Source organism: Malurus melanocephalus, unplaced genomic scaffold, assembly GCF_030028575.1.
Source record: "Malurus melanocephalus ecotype Western Australia unplaced genomic scaffold, MMel_1.1 scaffold_43, whole genome shotgun sequence".
Classification (NCBI taxonomy): domain Eukaryota; kingdom Metazoa; phylum Chordata; class Aves; order Passeriformes; family Maluridae; genus Malurus; species Malurus melanocephalus.
The window spans coordinates 2,661,085-2,688,248 of record NW_026623275.1 but is presented as its reverse complement, the minus strand read 5'-3'; the positions used below and the strand labels follow the sequence as shown (position 1 = coordinate 2,688,248).

General features: G+C 41.6%; 1 protein-coding gene across 3 annotated transcripts in view; it reads left to right on the top strand.

Annotated features, from left to right (window-relative positions):
• Positions 1-4,171: 4,171 nt before the first annotated feature.
• TIAM2 (TIAM Rac1 associated GEF 2) overlaps positions 4,172-27,164 on the top strand; it is a 163,101-nt gene continuing 140,108 nt past the window's right edge. For 2 of the 3 annotated variants that reach the window (XM_057364870.1, XM_057364868.1), the window contains exon 1: positions 4,173-4,446. The gene's annotated coding sequence lies outside the window, so the exon portion shown is untranslated. Of the gene's footprint in view, positions 4,447-27,164 lie in introns of all 3 variants that reach the window. The other variant, XM_057364872.1, reaches the window with a different exon arrangement.

The window sequence follows — 27,164 nt, the reverse complement described above, 5'->3', positions numbered from 1 at the left end:
TATGTGTATATGTATGAATGTATATATACACATATGTATGAGCATATGTGTATATTTGGATGTATATATGAAAAAGTTTAGGAAAAAGGGAAAAAAAAGGGAAAAGAAATAAGTACTCAGAGTTTATGGTGATGAAAACCCCTAAAAATCCCTAATAATTGCTTATTTTGGTTTTGATGAGGAAAAATAAAAAAGGAGGAAGTTTTTATATAAAAAACTTGGAAATAAAAAAGAAAATTAATACAACATCCCATCCACACACATCTRTGTTTTGAAGATGCTCTTGACTTTAAGAATTTCTGAACTGCTCTGTCAGCTTTCAGCATCTCTTAACATTTTAATAAAATTATTTTGAGTATGAAAATATTTTTGGAGCAAATACTTAGGAGTTAACATTCTGCAGGATTGGTAAGGATACTTATTCTTTGCAATAGTTTCATTAGCATGGCCAATTTAGTTAAGGTGCCAGCATCATTAATAATTTCAATATAATCTTTTTAAGTATGCTTGTTACTACAGATACATCAAGGGGCCAGCCAGTAGAGGGGGCACAGAAGCCAAAACGCTCTTTTGGTGATSTATCAGAGATGGGCATTTTCCTCTCCGTGTGTTTGTGTGTGTTGTGCATGTGGGCGCATGCAGAGAATAGAARAGAAACATTTTCATATTCCTTAATTTGCCTTTACTAATTTACCCGCAGTGAAAATGTGTTCTGTCATAATTACAAACACTCTTGGAGATGGTGTTTCATTAAATATGTTGAAAGAAAGTGCATTTGCAGGGGATGTAGATCATTTGCCATGTGATGGTTTGCATCATATGTATAATTTTTCAATAACAGAGCTAGAAATAATCTGTGTGCTTCTTCCGACGAGAAGAGCAGAAAGGATAGAAGGATCMCAAATACCTAAGGTGTCCCAGCCTCCTGACTGGCAGAACACCATGACTCTGTGAGTTGAAATTTAGGGAAGAGGCAGCCCCAGAGTCTGTACCTGTTGTGCTGGGGTTGTGGGGAGCAGGAGCAGACAGGGTGACAGGCAGAGACGGACCCAGTGATGCCCAGCTGCGGCAGCCGGATGGAACATGGACTGCTGCTGGAGAGCAGAGAACAAAAGTAAAGCACATGCCCAGAAACCAGACATACAGGGAGGTCAGGAAGGGACAGATAGAGGATTTCACTACTTAAAAGGGAGAGAGAGAGAGAGAGAGACACTCAGAGGACAAACAGGAACACCAACCACAGAGAGGAAATCCATGCAAGCACCGAGTCAGTCAGACACTCTGCAAACCAAAGGCAGGAGGATCAAAGTGGTTAAGATCGAAGAAACTTCTAATGTAACAGTGCCTTGAGACGAAAAGCCAAGGAATACAGGGGCAAGAGGGGGAACTTTATATTCTCACCCAAAYAACACTTTATTGTGTACCTTGGGAACCTGGTGTGCATGAGGARCAACCACAGATGGTGCTCGCTAAAGCCTGCTTAGTGAGGTAGACTTGCCAGCTGAAGCCCATCGGAAGTCCTTCAGTAATCTCACAGGAGAATTAAACTCTGAACAGAAAAATCTTGGGTCCACATAAGGAATCCAACTGCCTTAAAAGATCAGAGTGTTTCCATCCATGTTTTGATTTTGGCCCATCTCCATCTATTTTCCTGCCAAATTCCCATTTACTTCAATAGATGTTTTGCTTGAGTGAGTCATGAGGTAAGGGCTGGACCTGAGACCACAAAACATTGTAATGTGCAAGTCTGCAGGGGATGTACTATTTTGTGATGTTTTCAGGAATTTTAATGGTGGCCTGAAGAGTAAATTTACATATCTAGCATGTGACAGTGACACTAGCTTTAAATACTCATGGCAGCAGATAATAGTTTCTGGTATGTCAATTTCTTGTGTCTTTTTTGATAGGCAACTGGTTCAGCACTTTGCAAGTGTTAAGATTTTGATCTCTGGAGTGCACTACAAACTGGATTTACCACTAATATGAATTTACTATAAACACAATCCATTACAGCAAAATAAAGATGTATGGGTGAGAGGGGCAATAATGCCTCATTCACTTCTGCTGCGCTACCAATGCCACAGATATAAGAATTATTAATGATATTCAGTTTGTTTTTGAATTCCTGGTTCCAGGAGTTACTTGCATATGAGACCRTTCATGCTTCTATTTCTTTTTAGAAGTAAGTAGTTAGCTCTCAGGCTTGTGAAAAATAAATTGGGAACACAATCCTGGCACAATCCTGAAAGTCTGAGAGCTAGCTGTTGAAGAACARATACTTTTTAAGAGCTTCCATATGACTTTTTGTATGACTTCTTCATATGCCCTGTTAGCAGTGCTGCCACTGATTATTTCCAACAGTTCTCCATGGATTTGTTCTGCTCCATCTCCTGTTCAGTGCATACAGCCAACACCATGGTCACCAGCTGACAGTCTGTCCCTAGAGTCTTTATTGAGGGGTATTGCACGAAGGCAAAGCGATATTCTAATTGCAGCTGTGTAAAGAAAACCTTTCAACAGYGGGGAGAAGGTGATCTGGAACAGGATTAACACCCCAACTCCACATTAAATGTACTTAGTATGCAACAGAGACCCCTGTCCATGGAGACTTTGGTTAAAGTAGAATGAGGTACAGGTGGCTCCCCACATAACCTTTGGTGGACTCCACACTGTGAGGAAAGTCTACTTATTTCTGAGTGATTAGCTTAAACACAATGAAAGAACCTGATTTTTGACTGATACTTGACCTGATACTTCTTTTTTTCWCCTCACACAATAAAAAATGCTTATAATGTAATGGTTTTGCAATGTTCCTCTGCTTCCTTCCATCAGTAATGACAGCCAGGTATATTCCTAGTTCTCTAGACAGTACATCTAGCTTAAATGCTCTCTGCAAGATCAATAGGAGAAACCATATTTGTGGGAGCTACTACCCATTTAGTCTTATAACTATTTAGTGTTTCATATTTGAAGTGTTCATAGTCACAGGATAGATTTCTTCATTGAAATGTCATAATGACAATTGGCTAAGGCAGCCTGTGGGGCAGGAGTGCTGTCAGTATCCCTTAGGTGTGCTATGATGGACAGGTAGTGTTTTCTGACAGAAAGCACTTGTTGGCCTCAAGAGTCTCTTCTCTCCTGACAGACTTTGATTCCAATGACTCCATCTCYCACTACATTACAGAAAAAAATGTTGCAGGCAGCAAGCCAGCAGAAAACTCAAACATATTGTATTGTCTAAGCAGCTGAGTCTGCCATGAACACATGTCCTCTGCTTCTTAGTTCAGCCTCCTGTAGTGATTTACTTCCACCCAGTTTTGCTATTCCAATGTAATGGGCCTCTCTGAAGGTAGAGTGTAGTCTGCCGAGGAGGAGACAAAAACTTAAGGGCTGGCTGTGGCCAGACCATCTGAGGAACAAAGGACTGCCACAAAGTTCACCACACTGCTCTTCATGGAAAAGAACTTTTTTGGTCTAGTTTTCTAGATAGTTTKCTAGGACAGAAACAACAAAAAACTGTCAGGGGAACAACTGACTATCCCAACATCAAAACCTTCCCCTTTATACTCACAACTGCCCCGAGGAAAGAATGGCAGGGTTACCAACACAACAAAGGTTAATTATGTAACACACATCAGAGCTGGGCTTGCACAGTGCAATAGTGGTAATAAACACAGCAGGAAAATCCAACGCAGCAGACAATTACAGGCAGTGTGCCTGCCCCTCTCTGCTCTCACACCTCCACTGTGCAGAGATGGGGCCCGTTCCAGCCTTCCTAAAWATCTGCAAGATTTGCAACTGTGCTGCTGGAGCCGTTCCCTTTGAAGTTCGTTCCGCTGTGTAACCCCTCTTAGAAGAGCTCTGCCAGGTGCCTTCTCTTCCATTAAATCCTTGTGTGTGGAAACACCCAAGAGGTGCGATGTTCCCCCTGGGTTTAATTTCTCCTGCTGTTGCATTAGCCGGCTAGGTAACTCGCAGTAAGTTTGTAAATAAACGCAGACTGAAAGAAAGGAGGGCTTGCTCGGGCAAACAGAGGAGGATGGGGTGGCAACGCCTGGATCGCGCACCCTTCTCATGCCCTCGCTGGGGCCGGCGGGCACAGGTGAGCACGCCCAGCCCTGCCGGGGCACCACTGGGGCGGGCACGTCCCCCAGCGCGGCAGCCTCGCCTCGGCCGTGCCCTGTCGCTCGGAGACCACTCGCGGGTAGCCCGGGTAGCCCCGGCACCGGCCCAGCCCGGGCACAGCCCCCAGGAGCCGCCCTCCGGACCGCCGCCCCCGCCCCTGCTGGAGGGAGGGAGCGAGAGAGGGGCGGGCGGACGGACGGAGCGGGCGGGGAAAGCGTCGCTGTTGCTGCGAGGAGCGAAGTAGGGGCAGAAACTTGTCCGCTGGCAGCCGGGCGCGCCGCGGAGACAAAGTCCTCGGGGCTGCTCCGCACCCGCGGACAGGTAAGGGGGCGGTGGGTAGGGGGCTGACAGCCCCCGGCAGGCACTCCCACGTGTCTCTCTGTCTGTCTGTCTTTCTGACTGTGTGACTGTCTGTGGTGAGACCTTGCTCTCCGCTGCGCGTCTCTGCGGCCGGGAGCGGGCGGCTGCGCGACCGCGGGACGGGGTCTGGGTCTAAGTCTCGGTCTGGGTCTGGGTCTGGGTCTGGGTCTGGGTCTGGCACCGGCTCCACGGGCTCCCGCCGCCCCGTCCGGGCTGCTCTCTGCCGGTCCCCCGGGCTGAGCCGAGTCCCGCCCGGCTCCGCGGGGCGCGGCCGCTCCGGCGCCGCCGAACAAAGAGCCGCGGCCGCGCTCGGCTCCGCGCTCCGCGCAGCGCTGGGTGCCGGCGGGAGCGGGGCTGCGCCCGCGGGGCTCTCCGGCTCTCCGGCTCCGGGCGCGGCTCCCCGCGGCTCTCGGCGGGACACCCGGGCTCCTCCGGAGCCCCTGCAGGGAGTCCGGCAGCTGCCACATGCTTGCGCTGTGCTGGCACCTCAGGGGGTGCTCACAGGGGAACCTCGCTCCCCCGGCGCAGCGCTGGGCTCGGCAGCTTCACAAAACGTAAGGATTTCTGCRAAGTGAAAAGGTTTGCTGGCGCGATCTTGGTTTAAAGGTGATTGCCAGGGATGAGCTCTCAAAGTGAGAGGTGAAAAGGGAAACAGCGGCGTGAACAATGACAATTTCAAAAGGTCGGGTTTGTGGAAATAGTTTTAAGCCTGGTGCAGATGGTTTTGCGATTTTTGTACCGAGTTCTAATAACGTGGGGTAAATTTCGCCTTTTCATATGACTCTAGAGTTCTTGTCATTTCTCAAAAGAGCTATGTGTATGAATCTGGGGTATCACGCTGGGTTTTGTACACATTCAGAACTCCCACTGAAATTAATTTAACATTTTGTTTTAAGTTACTAGTGGGATTAATGGTCATTTTCTTTAATCAGCTTTCAGTAAGGCTATACAAGAAAATCCTACTGGAACCTTTGGGATCTTTGTATATGCAAAGAATGTGAAAGGAAACCAGTACTTTGTATGACCTTTTTTATCTAACTAAACTTACAATAATGTGCTTCTATGTTTTTGGCATGAGACTTCCAATCCTGCAAATGGGTTTACTTCTGTGGCTGTTCCCTGTGGGAGGCAGCAGTTGGTCCTGGCCAGGTTTSCTCTCTGTACTTGGGAAAAGTATAGATGTCTTGCTGTGGGTGCTCTGCGGTGGACCCAGTGAACCCTCTCCCTTTTGCCAGTTCATCTGACCCTGGACAGCCAGTTCCAGGAGCCAATGTAGCTCCTAACCCTACTCCAGAGGTTTTTTTTGCAAGATTTTTTTGTAGCTTTGCCTTCTCAGAGGCGTTTCTGTGAGAGATGCTGAGCCCCAGTGCTGTGGGGAGAGGGAAGAGAGATGGAGGGAGGAAGTGGGACTTAATTGCTTGTTACTCTTATTTCAGTGTCAGGTAACTGTAGCAGGGCTAAAACTACAGGGTTGGACTGTGATTGTGCTTTGGGTGGTTTAAACTGCTGCAACCTGAGTTGCCCTGGCAGCCCCTGCCTACCTCTGACTCTTTTCCCCATTCAGAACAGCATGAACAYTTATGCTGCCCAGTGGTGATCTGGRTCTAGGCACTGAGCAAAAAACAGATGTAATTTTCATCTGGATCAATCCATGAGTTGGTTCATTGGGGGTAAGAGAGGAGGAAAGAGGGTGTGGAGAAGGTAGGGCAGTTTTGTAAGCTGGCAAAACTTGATACTGCTGCCAAAASTGCTTGTGGAGCTGCAGTGTGACTKTAGGTGCTCCCRGGTGCCTTTCCCCCTCCYTGCCTCTTCCTGGGAGCCTGTCCCATGACTCTGCATCTAGCCTTGGGAGCTTTCACTCTCTGGGTAAAAATGAGCCTTTGCTAATTAATCCATTAAGTGTAATGGAGTAGTTTGTAACAGAAAAATTAAGCAGGTGTCCAAGTGTTTTCGTAATTGTAGCTTTGGACAAAAATAAACACTGTAGGTAGAACAGCACAACATGCAGGGTTTCATAAAAAGAGTGTGAGTTTGTAAGCACTTACTGGATTTTGCTGCTCTCTGCAGTGTCTGTCTAGCAGTTAATGCACAGGGTGAGCCAGATGTTTTACAGTCAGTCATGACACTTGTATTAGTAAATGATTATCACATGGGCCTGTGACAGGAATGGGTGCTAATCAGCCAGATGAAATAAGATGTGTGTGTTTCTCAATCCTGGGGCTGATGGAAAAGTAGAAGCTGAATCACTGTACAAGACAGCAGAGTCTTTGCTGCAGCAGAAGATGGGGAATGGGGAATCTGTACTTTCCGTTCCTGATTGCACCATCCCCATGTGTTGCTTGTGCTGGCTCTGCTGACTGTGAGTTGGATCAGATCATAATCAGGCTGAAAATTAGTGCTCACAACTGGGAAAAACCCATCAGCATGCTGACTGCTGTCCTGTTCCAACACTTGAAATAGCATCATCTGAACACAGCAGGTGGCAATCGATGGTCAGAGATGAAGGATGCTGTGAGACCTCCCTKTTGAGTGGCAGTGTAATTGAGATGATGTTGAGTTGATGGTGCAGTCGGTTTTTCCATTCCCCTCACTGCAGCTCCTTGAGAAGCTGGTAGAAAGTATTCATGTGGTTCTCAGCTCCTGGACATCCCTCACTGGCTCACATTAGATCCCCACTAAAACTATTCTGACTGTCTGGAAATAATGAATTGCTGAAAGTGCAAGTGTTAAGTAGCTGTCAGTTTTTACCTATAGAAGGGATGCAGTCCACATTGCTCATGGCCGTGGGATCCAAGTAGAAATCTTTAAGGTCTCTTCCAACCMAAACCATTCTWTRATTCTATGGTGTATTTGCATCCAGGGCTTGATGGTATTGATTTATGGGATTTGGATGTTTTTTGTTTTAGGTCACAGTACAGCTCATCAAGGGGCTGACCAAGACTTGGTTGAAAGACAGATTTTTGTTTGTTTTTTAATGGCAGATATGCTTCCAAAACCTGCATTTATTAGGCAGCTTGGAGCTCCTCCATGCTCAGCTAATGATGTTGCCATCAAGCCCTGCTGAGTTGCCTTCAGTGAGACAGAAGCCTGCAGAGGTCACRTGGGTGCCCTGCCCTCAGGTGAGCTCCACGTGCTGCCAACTCACATTTGCAGTGACAATTTTACTCCRGCCTTGCATTTGATAGTGCCTGAGCACTTTGATAAGGATCCTTCATGCTGTTGTGGAACACCCTTATAGATTAATAGGGTTGCCTTGCCACTTAGAACCGAAGTTGAGATTCTGATGGTGCCAAAGTGAAGTCATTGCTTCTGAAAATTTAAGGATAATAGTATTATAATGATAATGGATGGGAGAAGTTTCAGCAGTTTCTGTGCATACTCTTAAATTCTCTCTGGGATTTTTTTCCCTTTCTGCAAAGTAAATTGCAGTGACACAAAGTAATGCACTGGAAAAGTTTGGACAAATGCTACCAATGAGATTATATAATACAATAGTGAAGGAATTTATTATGAAGCCAGTTCTTGATTCAAAGAAGAAAGATTTTCCCTGGTGGATTGTGGATAGTTTATAATTTCCTCTCCCATCCCAAAAGCRTATGTGTCATATTGTGCAACCACAGAAATATATGCTTGCTCCYCTTGAGTGAATAGTTTGTGAGGACTTTAATAGGAGTTTCAAAGCCTGTAGTTCATTGCTTGGGATGGCATAGCTGAAATAGGGTTTACTGTTGATAGTAATTAAAATATGAGAACTTTTCTGGCTTTTTTTTTCTTCTGGACCATGTYAAATGCAGGAGTGTCTAAATTTAGAAGTGTTCCTACTCTCGAGACAATAATTTCCTAAATTATCTCAATGCCTCCTTTCTCTCATTAGAATTGTGTATTTTTTCTTTATTTTAAACCAAATTATTTGAAAAATAGTGATCAAGTAAGAGTAGTAAATAGGTTGTGTGTGTTTTTATTTTATCACATTTGGCATTGAATCAAGTATGCTGTGATACCCCATTTGCAAAGCAAATAGGTGTTATTGAGAAGCCTTGAAAGTTTTGATCAAGGGGGAAGATGACAGCAAAGGAACCAAGTTTGCTTTGCTTTGTACGTAATTCTTATCACTTAATTTTTAACTTTTMATTTCTTTATTGGTTTGTTTAGCTTGGTTTTTCTTTTTTACTATGGTGTTTCTTATTGGTAGCATCTGTGTGCTTATTTCCCAAATATCGCAGAAGCGCGTTTCTCCACAAACAGCAGTGACATCATTCCGAGGAATGAYGGGTGAGAAAAACACCCGCAGCAGCAGATGATCACCTCGTGAGTAAATTGTCTTTTCTGCTGTGGGGTCTAGGTCAGTCCATTCCCGGGCACAGCATCATGGAATGRTGCTCTGGCTCCTCTTGGCTCTCCCATGATCTCCTTTTCCCTGAGCGATGCTGTGCTGGGGCAGGGCACTGTGGGTTTTGCATTTTCCCGCCGCTCGTGTGTCCATAGTCCATCTGACTCGATGTTGACAGAGGAGGCAGCATGGTCACATGCCAGCATGCCATCACTCAAAGAGAACCTCAAATTTGAAGGTGCCAGGAGGCCCCTTGGCTGCCGTGTTGCCCGGTTGTGCTGTGTCATTTGCTGATGTGGTTTCTTTCTTGCTGGCCTGCATCTTAATGGAGTTCTTCAACCACGCTAAGTGATTGTAATAACTTTTGCCTGTCTAGACAGGGCCTTACTGTGTCTGATTAGATCCCAGCCTTGTGGCGTGCATCACTGCCTGGTTCTTATAAATGTGAAGAAAAAAAAAAAAAAAAGAGGTGCACATTAATAGTGCTTAGTCTGTTTTTTTGCTTTGCAGTGTTAGTATAAAATATTTATAGATGTTTATTTTTTGCCTGGAGGAAAATAGTTTTAGTCAAATGTCTCTAGGATGCAATTTAGAAGGGAACGTCTTATCTCCGGTAAGGGAAKAGAAGACAAATGTTCTCTTTGAGGATATTAATTGGGGTTCCACTGAAGTCAGTTGCGGAAGTTTGCTGCTCACTGAAGTCAGCAACTTTCTCATATAGGTAAAAAAAATAATTTCTCTGAATCATTAATAAAAATCAAAAGCAGGAAAACTGGTCTTCCTGTTTGGTTTTAGTTCCTTACTGCTTTTTGGAACTGTAGTAATTACATTCAACTTTGTTTCTCTCAATATTTGAGCACTGTACGTTAAAGGCTGTAAAACAGTTTTCTACTGTAATTAAAAAATATATACTTTTTAATTGGTGTCCCATTTTAGAGAAACCAATAATTACAAAGTATAGGTTTGAGATAAATTTGGGTTGGTAGTAGTCTATCTTGTCTTTTTCTTCCATGTCTTTCCCAGAAAAAGAGTGATTCAGGTTTTAAAGTCTCTTAATTAAAAAAGAAAAACGGCTTTGGCAGAAGAAACGAACTTCTGGTTTTGATTCGAAAAGTAAATCAGAAGGTAGCACGAATGTGCACGCTTTTTGGTAKCTCTTATTAGTATTTTAAACTCTGTGTCATGGTAACAACTGCTTCTGTTTTCCCTGTACTGTTAGGATGGATTTAGACTTAGTGAAGAAAGGAAACTTGACAAAAGAAGTTAACAGACCGTTGTGGTGTCTCACAGGACTGGGAGGTAAAACTACATTTTTTTGGAGCTGGGAAGAGCAGTCGCAGCTTGGTTTGTGTGCTGTGCCTGCCCAGAGGAAATTCCTACTTTATAGTGAGAGAGTGGCCAAGGACTAGAGCATATTATTCTAATTAAATCATTTAAATTCCACTGCCGTCATTCAAAAGGCTCTGTGCATCTTCTGAGTTATAGATGGCTTCTGCAGGGACACTGAAGAGTTTGTGTATTTACATGCCAAAATGTCATCCTCAATTGATGCTGTAAAGTTTAAATTGCTGATTTATTTTTTATATTAGTTACTTGAAAATGCTCTTAGAAGACCTGTACCTCTTCAGGGGTAGGAGGCGTGTTTATATGCATTAACCATATGCTGAMTTAGTTTCCTTTGTGAAGCACCGCACTGTTCCTAAAATAGCTTTTAGAAGGAAATATTTAATACAGCCCTATAAAAATAGGACGTTCACCTCTCTTTCTATTTCAAGAAGGTAGTCTACTGTGGAAAGACTGATCCAGGGTCTGAAACTGATGTTGGTGTAGCCATACTCCCACTGCAGAGTGTTCCTTTAGGCCAGATGGTACAAATTTAATCTTGACTGACCACAGATGTGATGTGCCCATGGATGCAGAGAGATCACACTTAAATATGGTAGTGGTACCAGTAATTACTGCATGATTTTTTGTGRTTTCTAATAAAACTATATCACTGTTTTAGTGTGAGATATTTGGCAGGGTTAACTCTCTGTAAATAACTTGTGTGATCATTGTATATATGACAGCAGAAAGAAGAGAAACTTGAAGCACTAAGATACTTTTGTTTGGAATACAAAGCTTGTTAAGTAATTATCAACTTTCAGGCTTTACCAACTGACTTCAAGGCATCTTGTTTGAAAAAAGAAACTGGTAAAATAATTTACTTTTTTTTCTGTGSTTTTAAACTAACAGGAATGTTTTATTTGAACTAAAATACTTTGTATATATACCACTTTATCAGATCTCCAGGGGAAAATATTTGCTTAAAGATGTTCACATTTTCGGATAAGTAACTGTCTAAAGCCAGAAACTGATGGTGGAACAGTTATGGGGCTCCTTTTTTTGAGATTAGTTTTCATGGACAAATAGTGATTATGGTGTAGCTGTTTACCTGTGTAACTGTGGTCCCCATTTGGCATACYGTACCTATAAAATGCTTCCTGTATGGGAACATGTTAAATGGTGCTAAGTGCATTATTTGCTCTTTTGCAAAGTGCATATTATGCTCTTTTGTTATCACAAAGCACAAATAGCTCCTGAAAAGCAGAGCCATCAATTATAAAGGTTTTTAAAAATAATATATTTGCTCATGTTGATGCTTTTGTGACCTCATGATCATGGTCTTGTTGTCCCTTCCCTTTGTGTTATTTATTTAGAGATAGCATTGATTTTGTTACTGAGAGTAAAAAAGCTTTGACTTAAACTAAGTGGATTTGRCTCGTGTAGATCCAAATTGGGGGGCAATTTGTAAGGTATATCATGATCTAATAGTGAACAACAGTGAAGGGAAATACCTGCACAGCACTCACCATACTCTCCCACCCATAAGGTTTTTCTCTTTATATAATGCCAGGAATGCACTGGACATTGGATAAAAGAAGATGCTGCTAGTAGGCAGCTTAATCTGGCAATATTCCCTAAGGGTAATATAGATTGCAATGGGTAGTAGGGATTAAACTTTATACTATGTGTCATACCATGGCTGTGATTTTTATTTTTTGTAATTACTCTGTGGGCTTCTGGTTTTCTCTGCATTCGTGACTTGTCTCAAGCCTGGTCAAGGTCATCACAACGAAGATTGTTAGGATTTGTCTTATCACTGGCAAAGTGATAAAACTATTGTAACTAAATTTGCAATTGAGTTGACATTTCAGGGACATAAAATGATGTGAGCTTTGATTCTCGACAATYGTTGTGTAGGCTACTGATGTGTGTTGACACTCCCCTCTTCTTGTAGAGCAGATTTGTTTAGTTGGCATATTATTGCTGATAGTTCCCAAATTCCTTGCAGTAGTCCTGTCCTCCCATTGCTCTTGCTATGAGCAGTTCCTAGGCTGGCATCAGGGAGGGAAATTGTGGGGTGGTGGGCAGCTAGCTGTAATATCAGCCCCTTGAAGTGTGCAACAGATATGGCAAGGACTAATTAGCAGCTACAATTGCACCGCTGGGAAGAATCTGCACACGCAGAGGAGTCTTGCAGTCTGCTCTGAGTCGCCTTGATTATTTTACTGGGTATTGTGGACACTTGAACCCCGGCAAAAATATTGTCTATCTGATTACTTCTCCAGAATCCATCCCTTAATAGCCATTGCATGTATTTAAATGCTGTGTGTCTTCCTGTGGACCAGATCAGATGAAGTTTGAATTCAGATGATGTGTCTTTTTTTTTTCCTCTAGTTCAAACAGAAGTAGGAAAAGGAGAGCTGTACTGCTTTTTTCCTTATTGGGAGAGAGACTTCACCAGAGCACCTGTCTGAAGTAGTTTATSCATATGGACTGGTTTTAAAATTCTGATTTGGAAATGTCCTTCATCAGTAATAAAAGCTATTTAGCTACCTGTTTAGCTACCCTTTTTTTAATGAACAAATTGATGTTGCTTCTGTTGCCTGTGGTACTGRCATGAGTCTAAAACAGCAATGATATGCTGAGAGGAATATAGAATAAAATAGGAAACTTGGGATCAGTGCTTATGTACTGCTTCATTTGCCAAGGTATAGGGCTCAGTTGGCATTTATTTGCAGAATGTTTCTTTCTTCAGTAATAGAAGGGGGGTTTTCCACCTTTCTAAGGTGATGAAGTCTGTTTCATTTTGTAAAGTAGTAGAATACCCTGAGAAGAAAGTTACCAGATGTATATGTTGTTTAATCTTCCTATGGAGATATGCATATTATCTTTAGTGCTGCCTAATGAAGGGAGAGAAAGATTGGAGTGTTAGAGTACCATAATTGATGCCCAACAATTCATTATAACGTCCTTGAACTAATTATTTCCTAAATGCTACAAATTTCCTAAATGCTACAAATTTCAAAGCTTTTTCATCATGCTACAAAAACTGGATCTTTGAGAAATGTTTTCCTTCTTTTTTTTCTCTGTTGGAAGATACCTTCTAGACATCATCTTTCTCCCCTCTATTTCTTTTGGATCCTGACAGCTTCTACATTTGGTCATGGAAAAGACATTTCCCATAGTAGAGAACTACATTAGAAAAACAAATCACCGAACAGTTGCGGTTCTCTTGTTTGACAGTTTATGGAGCAAACGCTGGCTATGCACCATTTAGCATTCTCCAAGACAAAGTACCCACACAGTGCTGCCAATTTCATTAGAGAGCTACACCAGCTACTTTTAAAATTTGGTCCTGTTTACATAGGAATTTCAGTTTTACTACCATACCCATCAAAAGGTTATTGTCTGCACACAGAGAGTCACTGTTTTTAGCAAATCTGCCTATAAATCTAAGTAACCAGTAATTAAATGGAAGTCTGAATACCAGGCAAGGAATAAAACTAAGGGTCTCCCTGTGGATTATGAAGTTATGATTAGCATGGGCAGGTTTTAAGCACCAATCAGCCAAAAACTATATTGTAATTCATCATTAGGACTTACCTTTCCAAAACCCAAAAGTTAAATTTCAACAAAAGGCAAGAGATTACTCAAGGAAGAAAATGGTCACCATGAAATGATGATTTCTTTTTCCTCTCAAGGAAAGGTAGCTGGAATTGGTGCTGCTTTTCCAGTTCACTATACAAATGGGAATAAAATCTGGGTGCCTGGGGATGGTGTTGAGAAAAGTATGTCCAATAGCTTTGTTGTTTTCTCGGCTACACACCAGCCCTCCACGTCTGTCTGCTCCCTCCCTCTGCTCCCATTTCCGTGGCCCGAAATCCACAACAGGACCTCAGCAGGTTCAGCAGGGTCCAGAGTTCACATAGTAGACACATGAATTATGTGTCCACAGTGTATCAATCTCTGCCAGAATCTGTCTACAGCCWAGACGTAATGTATAGCAACACTTTTTTAATGAGGAACATGCATCTGTTACACGTTTAGCAGAGGATATTTCTGGAGCAGYGTTAAGAAAATATGCTTTGGTTTTACAGCCCCATACCCCTCTGTCTGTAGAGATGTCATTTTTTAGTCAAAGACCAGACATAAGGGCTTTCAAAGGCTGTACGTCTTAAAACTGGATAGAGCTCTACCCACTGTAAACAATGTGTAACTCTCATCATTCCCTTTTCTGCTCCCCCACCCAACCCTGTAAGATGTGCTCTTCAGAGGGCTGAGGAAGCATTCCAAAGAAAAACTTGAATAAAAAATGCTGTTTTGTTTAAGAAGCCTTGTGCAAATGTGTAAATTTCTAATTTTCAATACAAAAAGCTGTTGTAAAACAGTGTAATTCAAAGCCAAAGCCAAGTGTATTGGTTTAGTTAGACTCTCATTGCAACACTTTTCATCACCTTCAGGTGAAAAACATGATGTCCATGTCAAAATGTTGACTCTTGAGTCAAAAACTGGCCTAAAATTTTTTTTTTTTTATTGGATGGATAATTCAGATAATGGGTATAAATAGCCCCAAGATTGAAGTCAAGACTTGAAGACAAAGCTGTGAGTGTGGTGGCATTTCCCTCCCCGTKTTGTGGCGAAGGCAGCCAGGCGTGATCTCTGCCCGTGGTTTGCGCCAGCACGAAGCCCTGTGAGCATTGCCAGCTGTGCCGAGCCCGAGGCCATGGCACAGAGATGTCCCTGCGGCTCAGCAGAGTTTATTAGTTTGGCCCAGAGCCATGCTAAGTGTTCAAAAGACTTTTGGTTATCTCCAAGCGTGGGCAGGGATTTCTTGTGTCTGTTCAGAACAAGTTTGAACCTGCTGGCGTTACAACCTATAGATATAACGCCTGGATCTGTGTCTTTGATGAAAAGAAGCTGGCATGGTTTAGTATCTTGCCTCTCTGACTGCCTTTGAGTTTGTTAATGATTTTTTTTTTTTAACTTTGTAAAACTTGCCTCTGTGTCGAAGAATTGAAAGAGGAGGAAGCAGTGACAGAATCACAGAATCATTAAGGTCGGAGAAGACCTCCGAGATYGAGTCTGACCTTTGAACATCACCTCATCAGGACCATAGCTTTAAKTGCCACATCCAGTCATTTCTTGAACACCTCTGGAGATGGTGACTGTACCAGCTGCCTGGGCAGACCATTCCAATGCTCAGTCTCCCTTTCAGTGAAAAAATTCTTCCTCATGTCCAACCTAAATCTCTTCTGGTGCAGCTTAATGTTACATCCTCTCATCCTTTTGCTATTTCCCTGGGAGAAGAAGCCAAATGTCACCTGGCTAAGCCAAAAGTACCAAAAAATTTTTCCTGCATGGTTTCACCTTCTTCAWCCAGCCTTCTTTCCTGAGCCCTGTATCTGGAGATTCTGCAGTYTTCAGTATAAAGTTTATCAGAAGCAGCATTCCATGTGGGAAGGTTGGCAGAGCTGAGAATTTTGAAATGATGCAATCACTCCCTTCCTCATGTGTAACCGAGGGCTGCTTTRTTTCCCCTGCTCCCTTGGTCTGGCTTGGAAAGAGTATTTGGAGAAAGATAGGTACAATGGAATAAGCACTTTTTCTGGTGTTCATGTCCAGCCATTTTGTGCTTCAGCTGTGGGTTCCTCTGCGAACAGTTGCCAGATGATCCTGAAAGGAAGAGATGCCAAGATCTCCTGAGCTACACAGTGGAAGGTTGCATTGGGGGAATGGTAACTTAGAGCAAGGTCTGCTGTCTTCCTGTCTCACCCATAGGTGAGAGGAGTAGGATGAGATGTGTGGAGYGCTTGTGTCAACAGTGCTAGTGACTGCCATGTGGTCTTGGGGAGTAGAAAGAATATTGAGGAAAAACTAAGGCATTTGTGTGAGCTGATGGTGTGTCTGTGTGAGGAATGGGGTCTTCTCTAGCAACTAAATAAGTCAAAGTGTGTGCAGGATGCTGTTTCAGAGTAGCTTACAGTATTTTGCTATACTAAATATTTTAAGGCTTTTTCACTTTGGCCTGTGTTAGCATAAAAATAAGTACAGGACTATCAGACTTTCCCCACAGGACAAAAATTCCATTTTCCAACCACCTCTAATTATTTCCATTCTGCTGTCTGGAAAGGATCTGGAGACAATTTAGGAAGCCAATTTAAAATTGACTTGGGAAAAAATCATTTACCCTCCTGAGCCTCCTTAGATGTGCAGCCAGTGGCCTGTGATCAATAGAAAATCTCATGCTCAATGATTTTGATGCTCACAGAAGGACCTTGAGACCATGAAATTCAGCCTGAGCCCTGCTTACCTGTACTTTTGCAGCCGTGGTGGACCAAACTGCCCACTTATTGAAGAGCTTTTTGTGGTGGGGGAGGTGGCAAAGGGCCTTTAAAAACAAAGGATGGCTGTGCTCCTGGAAATGCCTTGTCATGCCTATGGTGAGCTGTTGCCTGTGTCCTTCCCGTGGGATCTCCCCTTGCAGCCTCTGGGCCCAGCAGTGATATCTCCTGTGCCTGTGGGGAGCATCTGTAGCTCCAACAACAGAGGGAGGGAGGCACCAGGAAAAGTGTGTGTGCACGTCTGGTATCAGGCTTTGTCTGATCCTTGCTCTGTGCACAGGTCCAGATTTTTCTTCAGCTTTTCTTGCATACCAAGTCCACATACATCATCCTGAATGTCTCTTTAATCCTATTAGGGCTGTGTTCAGCTGGGGTTTGGATTTGTCACTAATGAGTGTTTGAGGTTAGTAATTTTCAATTACATTTTTCTAACTCTCAGTTAAAAAGGTGGTTGACATTTTATATGGAGATTTWAAAAAATGCTTATTTTTTCATTTAGACTGGCTGCAAATTATAAAATCAGGACTCATGGGTGTACAGAATTAACATTCTTAAGCAATATTGTAAAAAGTGTTCTCTTCATGGTTAACATTTAGAATTTTATTTTAAGATTTTTTATGTGCTTTATGCTATGCTGGCAAATTGAAAAAATATTGGATCCTTATATGGAGAACCAGCAATTTCCCACAGCCCTGCTTGTACGGTACTGAACGCATTTCATTTGTGTSTGATTTCCCCCATTTGCCAACTGACTACATCATACAGTTTTTTTGGCGTATTCTTTCTGTCTTATGACCATCAGCAGATATTTTGAGTAGCAYATTATAAAGCCACAGATCCTTTTTGCTGCCTTGTATTTTGCCTGTTGCCACTGGGAATGGAAAAGATTTTATTAATTTTGTGGCGTCAGCAAGCATTTCAGATGAGGCTTCAGTAGAGTCTCTGTGCCTGACCCCAGCACCCGGTGCTGGTCACCCTCCCTGCTGGCAACGGAGGGACGTRCCTGATGGTCTCCAGTGTGTTCTTTAAAAGTAGCACAAGATTGTTATGGAGAGGTATGAGGAAAACTATTGATACTTGTAAATGGTTCAAGATGCTCTGCAAATCCTTCAGGATGATCTAAGTGTCAAAGAGATGGGGCTGAATTAGAGGTGTGCTGCTGAAGTTGAGAGGACCTGGCAGAGGTGTGGCAGTGGTGATTATAGAGATGTGTGTTGTAGAGACATGCAGTATTCTTGCATGGCACACTAGTGCTTTATGGAAACGTGGACTGACCGCCAGAAACGGAATTACGGAAATCGGGGAGGGTGCTACAGTTGTTTTAGGGCTGCATCTGGATTGTTGCCTTCAGGTCTGGGTGTATCAGCATTAGGAAGGAATATAGTGTGTATAAACTATCAGGCACTTTGCAGGAGTCTGAAAATTAATGGTGTTTAGGACATTGTGTTTGTTTTGGACAGAGTTCGTAAGAGAGTAACAAATGGTTGCACACTGAAGGCTGGTTCAAGTGGAGTAAAGTAAGATGTGAATGTGGGATAGCTTAGCTTAATTGGCATGGGGGAGAGGCTAACGTCCTAATCATCATCCCTGAAAGCTCTGAGTCTTGTGCTTTAGGGGCTCTTACTTAAGGCACTGTGAATTGTCTTGGGATTGTGAATGGTAAAAATTGAAAGTAGTAAGCTTAGCAGGAAGTGCAATATGAAAAAAAGAAAGATCATCTTTAAAGTCAGATCTCATAAGTAGTAGAACATTCTTTGGGGAAGGGCTGGGAGCCCTGTCCCTGGAGTTTAAAGTTAGGCTAAGCAGGAGATCAGGATATGCATTGCTGGGAGGCAGCTCTTCACTGGCAGGATCGGGATTGGCTTCAGAATTTGGCCATCGGCAATATTGTTATTGTGAAATGTTTCCTGGAATGGTACATGGGAGGGTTGGTACCATAAAACAGTTTAGTTTTTGTTGGTTTATTTCTAAGGGTGAAAATATCTGTGATGAATTGTCACTGTCAAGTCTCTGAGCCAACATTTTTATTAGAGAACAAGTCGTGCAAGATGTCCACGTGCACGGTTATCTCTGTAGGAGAGGGTGTCACCCAAGGCCAATACTGATTGATCATTCACTAAACCTTGTGTTGTAAATGACAGTGTACATTCAGAGCTAGCAGCAGGTGAAAAGGGTGCAGTTTTGTGCTGCTTTCGAGTTTGCCTTTAGTCAATTACATTTGTTCTCTTACACTTTATGAACGTTATTCAATTCAGTGGATTCACTGAGATTATTCCTAATGAGTGGCTGCTCCTTGCTTGTATAAAACTGGTGTAAAAATTAAGACTTCCAGCTTGCCAGCTATGAAGTGTAACATATGAGGCTAAATCATCAAAAAAAGTGTTCAGGTTATTTAAAATACTTACCTTTGCTTCTGCTTTTTCCCCAACACAAAATCGTAATAAAAGATTTTGCTGGTGTCTGAGCTGTACTTGACCAAAAAGCTCATTTAAACAATTTGTTTCTTTTACAATAATTTACTTTGGTTTGAAACACTTCTTTATTTTCTCTGGCCGACATGCTGATGTTTTTATTTCTTGCAGTAATTTGCATTTCAGTGGGACTTGTGTGTTACACGGAAGACAGTCTCCCAAATAAAATTTGTTTGGTAAATACTTCAAGCAGCTATGTGGACTTAACTGGTTTTGGATCTCAGGATGAGAGCTTGACATTAACTTTTTGTTCACTTGTGTTCTCTATATCCTCTTGAGACMGGAAGTTCTTATTGTGCAGTTATCTTTCTCAGACAAAGAACTTTTCATGGCGAAAGTTTAGGCTTTGCTGTTGGCGTTTTCCTTTCATCCTAATGAATTTCTTTATAGAATCATCGTGGTTGAGGTTGTCTGTAGATACTGAATCTATAATACGTTTGCCATATTGCACTTAGTATTATGGTACAAAGTATTCAAAAATATTCATTATATTTTTAATTTTTTTCTATTCATTATTAGCTTTTATGGTAAGTGTATATTTTATTTATTCTTGTATATATTATTTATATACACAACTTTATTGTATACAAGTATATTTTATATATATATATACTATATATATATAGTTTTGCAGAGAAAATATAGGAATGATTAAATGGTGTCTTCAAAAGTTCACGGAAAGTTTGTGGAGAAGCCACGTCTGTAAAGATACGCTAAAGTTCTCTCTGCTGTATCTTTTCCTGGTTTCTGCCATGCTTTCCAAACTGGTTTTGAAYCAGGAGCCATAATCTCTGGAGCTTTAAGTGCTAAACCCTGAAAAGCTCCAAGTTTGTGGTTTAGCCATGTGAGGTCTTTGCTATCACATGGATAATAGACATTCCCTTTTGCATTCCCTGAATARAAACCGAGTCAACTAGAAGCATGTTTGTACTAAGCCACATCAGAGTTATTCTCTGCATTGAGGCTGTATAATAGGTCCTTTAAAACTAAATTTGTGCAAAAAGGTGTAAACTTTTTGTTGTTAGCTCAGATATAATTTGACAGCTCTAGTTTCATCACTATTAAATTTACAGTTTTATTTCATGTGAATGAATTGGAGTGTGGTTAATTTGTRTGCAACTTTATGTACCACTAAAATCTTCCATATGGAATTTAGATTAGATAAGGCTCCAGGAAATGAGAGTCTTAGATGTGAATGACTGTAAACATGCTTAAAAGAGCCATTTGTAAGAATTAAATAACATTTAGAGTTAATTCTCCTGATTTTTTTTTTCTCTTACAGAACACAGCAAACAGTGTAATTCAAGTCCTAAATTCARATGCATGTCATTATGATAATTTGCTGACTCACAGAATTTCATGGGCTATGCTGCTTTACATGGTAGTGCAATGGATGATGACATGCAAAAAAGGTCAACAAAACAGAATCTCTGACTAATAGAAGCCTACATTTTTGGTAGCAATTAATCGATCTATGATGCCTTCTCAGCACATCAGGTTACCTTTTCTTGCCTTGGATGTATTACAAGATAACTGAATGTGGATAAACTAGGAAGACTGGCAAGGTGAAGGTGTCATCTGATTTTTCTGAAATTCTGTGGCTAAAATAATCAAATCAAACTTTCCCCTGTCTTCTTGCTAAAGATGAAGAAAGTAGTGAGCTGCTTTCCTGCTGCTCCCACCCACATTTGATTTGTGTATGTGCAATGTGTGTGGAAACTTTCCCTCTGTGCCTCTCGTACAAGTCACTGACTTCTAGAGTACAACTTCTCCAAATAGTTAATGAACTTTGGTGGGGTTGGGTTTTTTTTTAATAACTTAATTAAATTAATCCCCTTCCTCCCTCTAACCATTGCCAACAAGATTTTAGGATGTTTYCTGTCCCCTGATAATCCCATCAGTTTTGAGTGGTTTTTAAAAGACCTCTGGGGACTTGTTCTGAATCTCCTGTCTTTTATGCCCTATTGGTCATTGGTACATCATTCCTTAGGAAAAAAATCCCATCCAGATGGTTCATTGGGCAGCTTGTCAGACCATTGAAATAACTGATAATTGTAAAAAACTGAAGGGGGTGAGGGAGGGGCTGGGATGTGGGACTAACTRCAGAACTAAGTGAATTTCACTACCAGGACTGATACATCTTTTGCAGACGTTCTAACTTGCTTTGAGGGGAAGGGATCATATAAAGTAGCTTTCCTCTGGACTCACATTCTGGTGCAGAGCTCCTTAAAACCCATGGAACGCTTTCATCAGTCTCTTAATGAGTGATGCCTGCAATCTTCTTGTAATGCCTGACTAGGTAYATGCTGCTTATGTTTCTGCTGCTATTACATAGAGATTATGGGACATTCAGAGCTGAGATAAAAGTTCTTTGAGATAAAAGCAGTAGTAGCMGCAGTCCTGTGCCAATATCCTGGTGCTTCCACCACGCATCAGCCTGGGGATCTGCAGAAGGAGTGTGAGTTCTGTGGTGGTTCTGTGAGGCTTCACCCAGCCCTCAGCCCCTTCTCACCCTCCCCTGGCTGCTCCCCTGGCCTGCCATCAGCATCCTTATTAGGGGTTGGAAGGCTCAGGTTGATTAGAGAATGGTAAAGTATAAAGGAAATTTAGGAATTGAATGGGGGTGGAACCYCTCACATTTACATTGATTTATGCACTGCTATGATATTCATACCCAGTGTTTGAAAGGAATTAAATAGTTAAGTTCAAATTTCTTCGTGTGCTGAGCAGGGTCTAGATGGTTTATAGCTGCAAGTAAGCAAAAGGTTTACTTACAAAATTGATTTATATGTTCATTTATGTTCTCAAATATTGAGAACRGGGAGGGAATTAGCAGTGTTGCATGAGCTACACTAGCACATTTTTCACCTTATATGGAGAATTGCCTGCCACTTATCAAGCAGGGTCAGATTTGCTGTTATTGTCACATTCCTTAAAGTTGGAAGAAATCTTGTTTCTCTGACTAAAGATTCAACTCATAATCCTATGATTTTGTTGTTTGAATACTGTTTTTTTTTAATCCAGGAATTGTTGGGATGGGCAGTGCTTCTGGAGAAAAATAGCAGCGTGCAAATTTTCACTGCTGTTTTGTGGAGTTCATTCCTCTGCTCGGGTGGAGAAACTTAGATGCTTGCAAGGGAAAATATGTTTCTGTTTGGAATCATCTGGAGTTCCTCCTGGCTGACTCCTCTGGTTCTGAAGAACCCAACAGGAGGGAAGGTCCCCGGGAAGGAAGGCAAAGACCTGTGAATCATGTACACGTGGTATTTAAGGGGGTAGACCTCAGTTTTGGTTTTTCTTTTTCCCTGCTARAGTGGCTGGTGTTTGAAACAGCCTTTTCATGGACTTATTGAAAGGATAGTGACTGGCAGCTGTTGGCTGTGAAGTCACTGACCTGCTCGTGATTTGAGTGTGAGATGGAATAAGTGGAAAATATGAAAATGGAGACAGACAATGCTTGTTTAGTCACTGATATCCCGGATTGCAGAAGCCTGACAAAAGACTGAATACTTGAAAGATTAAGAAAGTGGCAATTRTAAAATTTCCTTTCATTATCACGTGCCATTGACAGTTGAATTCACTGAAATACTTGCATTTGAAAAGTAGGAGATTTTGTCTGGCTTAGTCTAAGTCCTTCAAATGAAAGGACTGCTTTCTGTTTGAAGTGTTTCTGGGGTTGTGGCATTCAGTAGGGCAGTAAGTCCCACCTACTGCTGCTTCTTGGGTTTTTTTGGTACCTGRACTATTATGAGTTTTTTTGAGCATGAGCTGCCATTCCTATGACTTGAGTTTGTGTWGTGATTGCAGAGATTTTTCTGTGGTACTGCTCAGGAAATAAAATACTTCAAAAGGTAGTGATTAGGTGCAGTGGTTAGAAAACCTGGCTTAAWATTGCTGTTGCTGATTTCACTTTCATGCAGATCCAGAAGAGTTAACTGGAAAATGATACTCAGGTTTTTCTTGCTCCATAAAGGCAGTGCTGGCTGTATTTTTTTGAATAATAAGAYGTAAGGAAGAATTCATGAGCCTAGTAACATTTGAAGCCAACAGAAACAAAGGGGTAGTTTATAYGGCTAAGTACTTTGAAAAACCAACATTTGAAATATTTAGCCAAATTATTGCATTGAAGTATCCATGCAATTTTGAGAGGGTAGAGCAAAAGATAYAGATTTTTATTTTCTGTTTTCCTGTTTGTGGTTTTACCATCCTTCCCSTTTTATGGCTCACCAGAATAGAACCAGATTTCTTATCATGTATGGATATAAAAGAACCTAAACTACATGTATTTATTTTTAGGACTCCACCCTTGGGTTTTGGATTTTGTGAACAGCTATTTCAGTAAATTTACATCTATATGGGGAAACTGGCAAATTGAATACTGTGCAAATCCACATTTTAAAAAAAGCAACTGCTATTATAGAAGGTAAATGATATCATAAGAAAGCCAAGTTAAAAAGATTGCATTTTTGTTTGCTGCTAAAGGAATGATCAGTGCTTCCTGCTGGCTTTTACACCCTGCAATTGGAGACTCTGGTGTGCAAATGGTTTAAATAATGCTGGGGTTTGTGTCTGGTTGGCGCTGTATAATGCTGGGGCTGAGGTGACTTAAATATACAGAGTGTGGGCCAATCTTGAAGCCCTTTCTCAAGCAGAACAGTCATTGAAATCACATTTAAGTGTCGTCAGTGAAAGCTCTGCCAAACAAATCATTATGGATTTGACCCAAAGTTATTACTACTAAATTTCATATGTAAGCCTTTCATTATAGWGTTTTTTAAGAATGTAGTGCTTGAATGAATCCTGGAATTCATTATAACTTTAGGTTTTTAATAGGGTATTGGCCTCTTAAACTACATTTTCATTACTAAAAACAATTTCTTCCTCTTTATTTCTTTCTCCTTTTTTTTTGTTGCTCAAAAAGGAGTAGAAGAGATTCTCTGTGGCTCAGATTTATTTTACCTCAGGCAAGGAACCTACTGAGGTCCCTAAATTAGGAGCTCAGTCTTCCAGCCTCTCCATGTGCCCGGTGGAGAGGATTATATCCAGAGGGGATTTTGCTSAGTGTCATCTTTTGGATGTGACTCTATTATGCCCAGGGGTGGTGTAGGGTTCACTGATTTGGGAACCCAGAGGGATGTGGTTGGTTGGCAAAGGACCTCTATGATTTACGATATGAGTTGTATATAATTTGTTTCAAAATTCCTTTTCAGAAGTTAGCAGGTTAATTTTTTGTCTGTCTTTGCTCCATGGGTGATGGGGATTGGCAATAGAGCTGTATAGAAAATATCACGTATAGAAAATTTCACGTTGTGATGGGACCTTTGTGAGGTGTTCAGTCTCTCTTGCTCTCAGGTACATGTCGTGTCTCTGGCCTTGGTCCCCTCCTGAACGCTGCAGGTTTTGTTCAGGTCTCATGAAATGTTTTGTGAGTCCTGATGGGGACTGATGGATTGTGTGACCAGATGTCTGCGGTGCCTGGTTCCTTGTGGCAGAACTGGCTGAGCCAGGTGGTCTCTTAATGGCCTCAGATCCCAAGAGAGGGATTTTCAGTGCAAAATCTGGATKTTTCATACTTTATATTGCCTAAACTGCAGTAATCCAGCCTTCCACTGTTTAAAATACTGAAGGAACAACAACASAAAGGGCAGGCCATTAGGGTTTTAAAGCTGTTTAAATGTCTTTAYATTTCCAACTGCATTATGCAGTATTTGATATAAAATATGGTCAATAAAGGTAATAAGAGCACCCTTAAGCATGCCTCCCATATTCCAACATCATATTTTCACCTGTGTTTAGTTCTGGCCAGTTTTCAGTCATTCCGACAAAAAATTTCCAGAGTGTTTTTTCTGCTTCGGGCAGAAACATCTTGGAAAGATTTTCAACAGAAGAACTCCAACTGTTTTTAAAAGAATRCATTACAGAAATTTAGAGAGATTTGTCAACTTGATTTAGCCAGTCATTCCTTCAAAGCATTGTTATACCTTCAGGGAGTAGAGGAGCGAGTCAGGGTGCTTTTTGCAGCCCGATGGAAASGAATACAGATCTACCAAGCTGGCAGAGTTGGTGAAAATCGTTACCTACACGTGCTCCCAAGAGCAGGTTGGAGGTTTGCTGATACAATCTCTGAATACTCCCACTCTGTAAAGTGTGCTTCAACCTCCCCAGCCTSTGTGTGTGCCTGGGGTGATGATTGTGGTGGGTGGCACTGAACACCCGCCTGGGTAGGGCCGTGGTTCCCGCTGCCTCTGCTTTGTTGGAGGAAAGGGTCTCTGTGTGTTTAATGGCCTTCCAAAGTCAGTAAAGCTTGATGCCAAGGGCATACTTAGGGCAATAATGGAAAAATTACTCCTGGTTTACTATTCATCATTCATACAGTTGATTCCAATGAAGCCAAGAGTAGAATTTATACTTCAGTCCTTATGCTACCCTCAGGAATGCCTGGACTGGGAGGTGTGATACCCAAAGATTGGGAATAAGGTTCAAAAATGAGCTTTTGTCTTCTACCTTTTTTTTTCTCCCAGGTTGCACAAGACTCCAGTACTGCCGGGGTTGTAAGACTGTTGATTCTTTGTTACTTTAGAGGAGCAACTGTTGGAATCATGACTTCCATAGAGGAGGTGGACCTATCTGTTTTGTTTAAAAACAACTAGGCATAAAAATGCTGCTGGGGAATTTTATGAGGGGTGCAATAGACCAACAAAACCAAAAATATAATGCATGATATCTTCAAGCTATTTAAGAAATCAGGATAACACGGGTTGATGACTTGAAGGTGATGGCAAGACTAAGGTCATGTCTGAGTCATTGTGCAAGGTGGGAATGAAGTTGCTGCTGATATATCAGCATTGCTCCATTCAGAGTCTAAAGACTTCATGGAGTGTGGGTTAACTCCTCCCATATTCTCATTCTTTCACGTTTATAAGGACATTGAGAATGTCCTTATAAATGTTCTTTCACATTTATAAGGACATCTTGCTTCTCCCTATCTCAAGCCCTTTTGAAATACTTACCTTGCTCAGAAAACACAAAATACTCCTTTTAGTGAAAAGGGCTTTCTATCTTTGCCTTCTCAGTCATGATCCACAAGAGGCACCAGGAGCACTTCTGAAAGGGAAAATTTATATTTGTGCAGGTAAGATGGAAAGGAAGAGGGGAGCACTTGCCAGCCTAAAGAGTTGGCCAAGTTAACAGGCTAAGAAGTAAATCATGATTGCAGCAAATAGGTAATAGTTTGCAGAGTGTAAATGATCAGGTTGTTCCTGCAATCTTTCTACTATTTTGTTGTGCTAACCATGATAAAGAACAGTATTTTGCCCCCCCTTCAAATACGCATTCACATTTCACATCCAAAAGTCCCTCTTGCCATGGATGTCCTTGCAATATYTGTGATACACTGTTTTGCATTTTCAACATCTTCACATTATTAGGATCRTCTGCAAGAGTTGTCCCTTATCACTAAGACTGCTCATCTCATGACATGCTCCCAGCAAAAATGCTGTAATTAAAACTTTTGTGAGTGGAAGCATTGTCATCTGGGTCGACTTAATCCTCTTTATTTTGAAGAAAACGTAAGGGTTGTTAGAGTGAACTAAAACAATTAAGYAGTTCAGGACCCTGTGTTACAAAATCTTAGATAAAAGTTAATCAGTGTGATTAGRTTTGTCTGCCTGGCAGCTGGAATTAATGGTGGGTGACCCAGGGAGTTGGTGTGCTGGGGTGAGAAGGAGAAACTCCAGTGTTCCCCTTAAATATTTGCTTTGATGAGCTGAAGTTTTTCGAAACATTTAAACAAAAGGGACCAAATTTGGRTCTATATTTCAGGTTAATACTTTGAAGCTATTTTTTCTCACCATTTCTGTTGCTTTTAATCAATTATGAATGTCCTGRTGCAAATTTAGAATTAAAATACTAGGCTATTTTCTTGTGCATGATGTAAGGTCCAAAAATTTGTACCAGATTTGTGTTCTGGAAGGGGGAAAGGAAAATACTTAGGAAAAGGTAAGACAATAGAGTGTTTCTGAAGCACATCTTCCTGCATGGTATCTGTAAATGGTAGCTATCTAAGTGTTAAATRTGGTGTCCATCACCAAACATGAGGAATGACCTGTTGCTAGTTTTACAGAAAATATGAGGCTTGCTTTTCTGTAGGTAACTTTTTGCTGTTTTTTTTTAGCTTCATGGAGAATTTCACAGAAATCCCTATCTTTTTTT